At 42.1% G+C, this 9,714-nt stretch overlaps 1 pseudogene; it reads left to right on the top strand.

The window, feature by feature from the left end:
- Window positions 1-1,337: 1,337 nt before the first annotated feature.
- LOC122466901 lies at window positions 1,338-9,524 on the top strand (annotated as a pseudogene).
- The last annotated feature ends 190 nt before the right edge of the window (window positions 9,525-9,714 follow it).

The following is a 9,714-nucleotide window of genomic DNA, read 5'->3' as shown; positions in this document are numbered from 1 at the left end:
CACCCCTGCCCTGGACCCAAGCCCGGGCCCCACACAAAACCATTAGCCAGTGTAAAGAATTCGGCATTGACCATCGACGGCCGCCTTCTCGGTTCGATCAGCCTCCCTTGTACACGTCTTCACAGTGTGCCTGCTGGACCTGGAGTCTCCCCCAAATGGGTGTCAGGTCTGGGGCTCCCCGGCTAGCTGGAGGATATGGACTCAGTTATGTGCGGGGAAATGGGAGGAAGTCAGTGTTGCCAATGCACAAGGGAAGGTGGGGTTACTCGTGAGACGGTGTGCGACGTGGGCCCGGAGCCAGTCACCCCGTCGTGCACTTTACATATCTTACGATTCTGTCGGTTATCCCTCGAAGCTGGGGACACGATGGAACGGGAGCCATCGAATAGAAAGACACGGTTTTGAAACAAATGGTTAAACATTTGGGGGGAAACTTAAGCTGGATCCCTACCTTGTTCCATACACCAGGGAATTTTATGTGGCTCAATCATATGATTAAATACAAACAAGTACTTGAAAAAGGGTATTTTTACAGTTAAAATACTGGTTTGTAGAAGGCCTAGGCATGACCTAATATCCAAAAGCCACAGGGGTGGGGTGGACTATACGATACGAAGATCACATGAAACAAAATATGAGGGGGGTGGAGACTGGGTGAAGATCTCTAACAAAGAGTTGATTTCCCTAATAAGCACAATACTCTTAAAAGCTAATCAACAGTCGTAGAAGTGCAAAGTATGCGAACATACAGTTTAAAAAAGAAGACACAACATCAGGAAAAATGGGGAGTCTCCTAATGCACGACAAAGTTGCATTGTTGGGGGGGGGTGGTCAGCCTTCATAGGCCCCACATGGAACTCATTAAAGCTATAATGAACCCTGGCTTGAACCTGGGGTCTACTGGAGCCCCCTTGATCTTCATCCCCGGGCTCATCCCTTAAGCTTGTGGTCCCCCCGGCACTGCTTCCTGGAGCAGCGGGAGGAAGTGCACCACCAACCACCGCACCCTCTGAAACTGGTCAAATGAAATATTTAGTTGATTCTGTAAATCAGACCAAAACTCCACTTATTTTCCAGGTAAAGTTAATCCGAACCAAATTAATCCTCTAGCATACATAGCTCATCAGAAGTGAGTGAAATCTAAGCCCCAAGGAGGGAAGAGAAAGTAGCAAATAACCTATTTCCATAAACCCTTCGAAAGCTTCCTATGTAATACTCCGTCCACATAAAAACTGTGTGTATGCTATGCAGATTTAATCGCAAAACAACCCTTAAAAGCCCCCCCAAATACACACTCCCCCAAATTAATAGCAGTCTACGTAAGAGTTTATGCAAATATGGCCACAGACCAGCCCACCAATCCCCATCATCCTCCAAAGTACTCCAAATACATAACTAAAACCTGTGTACCAGCCATCAAGACCACGGCCCACCAAGATGACCGACTCTTCCAAAATGGCTGCCTGTATGCCCCCTCCGTAGAAATCCCAGAACCTTCTCTGAATAATCCACATAAGATTACGGTAACACTAGCCACAGATCCATCAAAATTAGCAAACAAATCCTCAGGCCATAGAGCAGTCACACCAAGAACATGATACCCCAGAACCCTACCCCCCTTGCTGGTCCACACTGGCAGACACTTTATAATGACCTCCAGAGGAAGGGTCATAAAAGCCACAATTATCCAGTACCTGTTATGTGCCAACCACTGCCCAATGAGCTTGTTTTGGCCATCACCACCATTTTACCAAGGAGTCAACAGAGGCCTAGAGAGGCCAAAGCACCTTGCTACAAGAAACATGGCTAGTAAACAGGGAAAATGGGCTTCAAACTCAGGTAGCCAAACCCCACTGCTTGACTACCACACCATACTGTCCTTCTAGAAGATACAGAAAAAAGAGGGAAAGGTCTCCTTTGTTCTTTCCAGGATGCCAGCTGTCAGGAGTCCATGACTTGTGACCCCAAAGGGAAATCCTGCAGGGCTCTCCTGGATTCCAGAGCCAGTCAGGTGGTCATGGGACAGATGGGTTGGTGATGGAGCGGGGAGGGGGTCCTGTTCCCTCAGACAGTGGCGTTGGACATACTCCTGCCCTCCCACCAGTTCAGAGGTTTGCTGTGGGGCCACTGTCGGTCACTCAAATGTGTCTGAGGGTTCCTTCTATTCCTCAGGACTTACTCCTACTTAAAACATTCCCATTTCTGTTTTCCCTCTGAGCTGGCCCCAAACATAACTTGTAGAGGGCTACTTTAAAATCTAAAATCTCAGATCTTCAGAAAGCCAAATAGTTATGAAGAATTTCATTTAAATCTTCGATTACAAGTAGCCTTTAGTTTTTAAAATTTCAGCTGAATTTTACATCTCTGTTTGAATGCAGAACAACCTATTTTTCTACAGGTAACAGTTTGTTAATCACAATGTTTTAGGTATCACTTTTGTTACTCACGGTGTTTTAGATACCACTTCCCAAAGGTACATAGACTACATATAACTACAGACCTTTTAGAGAATAAATAAAAACATAGTAATAAACCACCAAGCCCCCAGTAAGGCCTAATATGAGGAGGGTCTAGAATTGAGCATAATCTTTTTTTTATTATTTTTTTAATGTTTTATTTATTTTTGAGACAGAGAGAGACAGAGCATGAATGGGGGAGGGGCAGAGAGAGGGAGACACAGAACCCGAACAGGCTCCAGGCTCTGAGCCTTCAGCACAGAGCCCGACGTGGGGCTCGAACTCTCGAACCGCAAGATCACGACTTGAGCCGAAGTCAGACACTCAACCGACTGAGCCACCCAGGCGCCCCGAGCGTAATCTTTATCCATCTTCACTTTTATTTAAACGTGGGCAAAATCACACCCCCAAAATGACCACCACTGCAAAACCCTTCTATGTCAAATGGCATTCTCTTCTAATGGTTTCTTGGACATCTGGTCATCTCTTTATACAACAAATGTATGGGGATCCCGTGTGGGACCTCAGCCAGCCACTGAGAGTTTTGCTCTCGTGGGGTTTCTATTCTATCAGGGGAGGCATACATTTACTAAATAAATAATCAAAAGAATTCCAGATGGTGACAACATCTCTGAGCTAACGACAAGACTAGGGCAATGGGGAACGGGGAATGGGAAGTATTTACGGAGGGATTCCACTTGAGGTAGAAGAGCCAGAGAGGGCCTCTCGAGGGAGGTGACTTTTCTTATGGGAATGCAAAAGATGAGAGGGGGCTAGCCATCCATATAGGAGTAGCTAACATCAGTATTTTTTATTAATATTGATTATTAAAGCATTATAATTGGGGCATCTGGCTGGCTCGGTCGGTGGAGCATGCATTTCTTGATCTTGGGGTCATGAGTTCAAGCCCACGTTGGGTGTAGCGATTATTTAAATAAATAAAAAACTAAAAAAAACACACATTATAATTAATTCTTATGGGTTACTTTACCACGGGATTAAGTGCTGTCCTAGGCCCTTTTTGTGGACTATCTCATTTAACCTCTTTGAAACCCTTTGAGGATGCGTCCTATCATCTGTACAAGATGTACCCAATCTGTACCCCACTGTATAAAATTGTGAAAAGTGGTATCTAAACACTCTGAATAATTTATGCAAATTATGCTTTTAACAACAGTTACACTAAAAACGCCACCGCAGTAAGCACTTAATTTGAGGGATTGCTACCCAGGTTCCTATTTTCGAGTTAGGGGATTTGGTGTCTCTGTGATAATCTTTCTGTGCTTAATTAAACACTCATATACTATGAACAACTCAAGTTTTCTGGTTTTGTCTCATTTATCCTCTGTATCGGTTAAGAATGTGTCCGGCTGCACATAACAGACCCCTGACCTGGAGTGGCACAGGTGAAAAGAGGCTTGTAAGTCACCTCACAAGAATCCTGAAGAATTCTGAGGGTGGTTTCTGATGTTACTGAAGCAGCTCATCAATGGCAGGCCGAGGCCTCCACGATTCTCTTGGCTTCTCTCGCAGGCTCACAAGACGGTATCACATCTTAGCCCAAGGCAGAGAGGACAGGGACAGACAGTCCAGCCAACTCCCTCTTTTATCAGGAATGCAAATGCTTTGTAGCTGCCCTTCCATTTTCTCCACCATGTGAAATACACACAGATGCCTGGATAGCAAGATACTTAGATGACTAGATAAGTAGCTAGGTAGCTGGGCAGACAGAAAAATATATATTTAATAACAGTATCTCTCTCTCTCTCTCTCTCTCTCTCACACACACACACACACACACACACACACACACACGATTAATAATTTTCTGTGGCACAGACCTTGAAGGAACATCTAGAAAGATATATCGAGTTCCTGCAGTTTTTAAGGACTGGGGAAGAAGACAGGAAGAAACTTTCAAATCATAAGAGATTAATTTGTAGCATTCTATGTAAATCAGTTTGAAAGCCTAGATGAAATAGACGGTTGTCCAGAAAAAACGCTGTATCTCAAAACTGACCCCAGGGGAGACTAAATAAATAAATAAATAAATTCTAAGCAAATCAGTTACCAGAATACAGAGCCTAGTGAAGCACCATGACAAGAAGGCTCGGGGCTCTTGCTGGAGTGGGGAGGCAGTGAGTGGAAGGAAACATGAGGGAGGCTTTGGGGGCATCTGTTTCTAGACCTAACTGCTGATTAAACAACTGTGAGAAAATTTATTGAGCTATACACCTATGATTCATGCAGATTTCAGTCTGCATACTTAACAAATGTATACTTTGAAATGAGAGAAAGGAAGAAGGCACCAGACCCAGGTCGTTTCGCAGAGAATTCTACGAAACAGTTAAAGATCAAATAATTCTAATGCTGCTTAAATTATTGCAGAGTATAACCAAAGGAAAATTTCAAAGTTATTATTGTAAAGCAAGTATAACATGGATTCTAAGACATGCCAAACACTGCATCCGAAAATAAAATTATAGACCAATCTCACTTATGGTATCAGTGTGAAAATCTTAAAATAGAAGCAAACAGAATCCAGTATTACACTTAAAAAATAATACATCCTGGGGCGCCTGGGTGTCTCAGTCGGTTGGGCGTCCAACTTTGGCTCAGGTCACGGTCTCATGGTTTGTGAGTTCAAGCCCCACGTCAGGCTCTGTGCTGACAGCTCGGAGCCTGGAGCCTGCTTCGGATTCTGTGTCTCCTTCTCTCTCTGCCCCTCCCCCACTTATGCTCTGTCTCTATCAAAAATAAATAAACTTAAAAAAATTAAAAAAAATAATAAGACATCATGCCTAGGGGAGATGTATTCTACAAATGCAAGGTTGGTTCAATATTAGCAGAACAGCAATATGTGCCAAAATTTAATACCCATTTATATTTTTGGAAATCCAACAAAACAGTAATCAATGGGTGCCTTCTTAATGTAATGACTACATGTATACTATATATATATATATATATATATAAAGTATATACATATCTCTGTATAATATACGTAGTACACCGTATATGCGCATATATAGTACCTAAAATATACTTTATCTCCTACATGTTTTATATATTAATATACTAAATATTATAAATATATTAATTATATTTAAATATATTATTTATATTAATAATTGATTATGCAACCAATTACTATAGACATATTAAATATCTATAAAATTTTTTTCTCCCCAAACCAACATTTTACTTAATGAGAAACCTCTAAAAGCAGGAACAAGCAGGAACCTCTAATGTCAGGAACAAGAAACAAAAAAGACAAGGATGCCATATTGCCATACTATTTATCATTGTATTGGAAATATACACTAATTCAATTAGACAAAAGAAAGCAATTAAAGGCTTGAGAACTCGAAAGAAAGAAGTAAAACTTCTATTTTTATCTTTCACTGCAAATGATGTAAGTATCAGGAGTCCCCCAAAAAAATCCACAGAAAAATTACTAAAAAGTAAGAATGTAGTAAAGAACAGGTTTATGAGATCAACATGAAAAATCAGTAGTCTTTCAACAACAGATAGAACATCCAGACAGGAAGTCAATAAACAGCTGACATGAACAATACTATCGACCAAGTGGACCTAACAGATATATACAGAACTTTCTTCTGAGCAGGAACAGGATAAATCAACGTTAGGTCACAAAACAAATCTTAACAAATTTAAGAAGACCAAAATTATTCTAAGTAGACGTCTTTCCCATCCAAAATGAAATAAAACTAGAAATCACTAAGTAACAGTAAGAAATGAGAAAATTCAAATATGTAGAAACTAAACAATACATTCTTGAATGACTTTGGGGTCAAAGAGGAAATTAAAAGGAATTTTAAGATTTTTATTTATTGTTTGTTTAAAAAAATTTTTTTAGGTTTATTGATTTGTTTTGGGAGAGACAGAGACAGTGCAAGTGGGGGAGGGACAGAGAGAGGAGGAGACAGAGAACCCCGAGCAGGCTCCACGCTGCCAGCCCAGAGCCCGATGTGGGGACCAAACCCACGAAACTGCGAGATCATGACCTGTACCAGAACCAAGAGTTGGACGCCTAGCCAACTGAGCCACCCAGGTCAGGTGGCCCAGATTTTCTTTTTAAGTAACCTCTACACCCAACACGGAGCTCAAACCCACAACCCTGAGATCAAGAGTCACGTGCTCCACCAACTGAGCCAGCCAGGCACCCCGAGGGGAATTTTAGAAGTACCTTGAGACAGACAAAAATGAAGATACAACACACCGAAACCTAAGGGATGCAGCGAACAGAGTACTAAGGGGGACGTTTATAGTGATCAACACCTACATTAAACAAGAGGAAAGATCTCAAAATAAACAACCTAACTTTACACCTCAAGGAACTAGAGAAAACAAACTAAGCATAAAGCTAGCAAAAGAAAGGAAATAATAAGATATGGGCAGACATATATCAAATATAAAAACAACAGGAAAGAAACCCCAGAAGTTGGTTCTTTGAGAAGATAAACAAAAGCAACAAACCCTTAGCCAGAGTAAGAAAAAAAGGGAGAAGACTCGGGAGCATGTGGCTGGCTCAGTCTGTGGAGCAAGTGACTTTTGATCTCGAGGTCCTGGGTTTGAGTCCCAACTTGGGTGCAGAAATTGCTTAAAAATAATTTTTATTTATTTTTATTTATTTTTATTTTTTATTATTTTTTTTTTTAAAGAGAAAAGACTCAAATTTAAAAAATCAGAAATGGGGGCACCTGGGTGGCTCAGTCGGTTAAGCGTCCGACTTCGGCTCGGGTCATGATCTCGTGATTCGTGAGTTCGAGCCCCGCATCCGGCTCTGTGCTGACAGACCAGAGCCTGGAGCCTAGAGCCTGCTTCGGATTCTGTGTCTCCCCCTCTCTCTGTCCCTCCCATGCTCTGTCTCTCTCTCTGGTCTCTCAATAATAAACATTAAAAAATTTAAAAAAAAAAAGAAATAAGAGTTATAAGGGAATATTATGAACAATTCTATGCCAACAAACTGGATAACGCAGAAGTAGATAAATTCTTAGAAACATATAACCTACCAAAACCGAGTAAGAAGAAACAGAAAGCCTGAACAAACCAATAACAATGCAGGAGATTGTATCAGTAATCAAAACTGTCCCAACAAAGAAAAGCCCAAGACCAGATGGCTTCATGGGTGAATTCTACCAAACATTCAAAGAAGATTTAATACCAATTCTTCTTAAACTCTTTGAAAATAACAGAGAAAGAGGGAAGACATCCAAACTCATTTTATGAATCCAGTATCACCCTGACACCAAAGCCAGATAAAGATACCACAAGAAAAGAAAACTATAGGCCAATATCTCTGATGAACACAGATGCAGAAATCCTCAGTGAAATACTAACAAACCAAACTTAACAGCACGTTAAAAGGATCATACACCATGACCCAGTGGGATTTACCCCTTAAGATGCAAAGATAATTCAATATATGCAAATCAATCAATGTGATACAATACATTAACAAAATGAAGGATAAAAAATTACATGAGCATCTCAACTGATGCAGAAAAACATTTGACAAAGTTCAATATCCACTCACGGTAAAAACTCTCAACAAAATAGGTACAGAAGGAACTCACCTCAACCCGGTAAAGGTCAACATGAAAAAAGTCCACAGCTAATACCATAATCAATGGGGGGAAACTCAAAGCTTTGTCCTCCAAGATCTAGTACAAGGCAAGAATGCTAACTCTTGCCACTTCTGTTCAACATAGTACTGGAAACTGTAGCCAGAACAATTAGACAAGAAAAAGAAGTAAAAGGCATTCAAATCGGAAAGGAAGAAGCAGACGTATCTCTGTTTGCAGGTGACTGGATTCACGTATGTGGAAAACTCTAAAGACTCAAAAACAAAAACTGTTAGAATAAATGAATTCAGCAAACTTGCAAAATTAAAAATCAACACATAAAAATTAGTCACGTTTCTCTACACGAACAACAAACTATCCAAAGAGGAAGTTAATTTTTTTGTCAATTTTTTTAACGTTTATTTATTTTTGACAGAGAGAGAGAGACAGAGAGAGACAGAGAGAGACAGAGCATGAGAAAGGGAGGGACAGAGAGGGAGACACAGAATCGGAAGCCGGCTCCAGGCTCCGAGCTGTCAGCACAGAGCCCGACGTGGGGCCCGAACGCACAAACCGCGAGATCATGACCTGAGCCGCAGTCGGACGCTCAACCGACTGAGCCCCCCAGGCGCCCCGGCAACAGAAATGTTTTAACTCTCCTCCCACACCAGAGGCCTTTTCAGTTTGGCCTCAGAAGCCAGAAACCAGCTGTTCCTGGAGGAAAGAAGGTTAATAACAACACAGGGGGTGCTGTGCTACAAGAATAGACTCAAGATGCGGTGGCCACTGAACTTGGGATCTTGGGAACGGGGACTGCTACTGTCAGAGGCAGACAATCAGAGACCTACAACTACTTGCTTGCTAAGAAACTGAAGAGGAAATCTCAAGAACATACACAAAAGAATTAGACAAACATGTAGATGAATATATGCATGGTGGCAAAAAAAAGGGGTGGGGTCAAAGGAAGAGGAAAATGGGCAAGGTCATCTCACACAGAAACAACCTGCTAAAGAGAGTCTGGGGGACAGACTAGAAATGAACTGTCAAGGCCGGTAGGAGATCGCAGAGGACGATCTGCAAGAGAAAGTGGCTGATGAAATTTCATTCAGGTTGCAGAAACCAAAGAGAGATCTGATAAGCAGTGAGGCTGACTGGGGAACAAAGGGTCAGCTGAACTTCTGATGGAAACCGCTGGGGTCGCCTCCATGGCGGCCCTTCCACAATGCACGCTGGTTGAAGACCAGCTGGCGTTTTCCTGAATCTCCTGAAACCCATTCCTAGTGTCGATGAGGAACAAATTAAGGACGTTTTCTGCGCTGGAAATCAAAAGGAGTATGAACATAAAAAGGCTGCTCGGAAGAGAGGAACACAAGCGTTGGGGGGAAAAAGATGAAACAAGCTATTTAAGGATCTAGATGTTCAACAAGTTGACAAGACATGATGAGAAACTTCTGCAAGTGATATGAATGAGGGGCTGGCCTCTCTCTCTCTTTTTAATGTTTATTTCTGAGAGAGAGAGAGAGAGAGAGAGAGCGCGCGCACGCGCACGCGCGTGTGCAAGCGGGGGAGGGGCAGAGAGAGAGGGAGACGCAGAATCCAAAGCAGGGCTCCAGGCTCTGAGCTGCCGGCACAGAGCTCGACGCGGGGCTTGAACTCATACACTGCGAGAT

This window comes from Prionailurus bengalensis, chromosome A3 (genome assembly GCF_016509475.1).
Source record: "Prionailurus bengalensis isolate Pbe53 chromosome A3, Fcat_Pben_1.1_paternal_pri, whole genome shotgun sequence".
NCBI classification, from domain to species: Eukaryota; Metazoa; Chordata; class Mammalia; order Carnivora; family Felidae; genus Prionailurus; species Prionailurus bengalensis.
The sequence above is the reverse complement of the archived record's forward strand: the minus strand, read 5'-3'. Positions and strand labels throughout refer to the sequence as shown.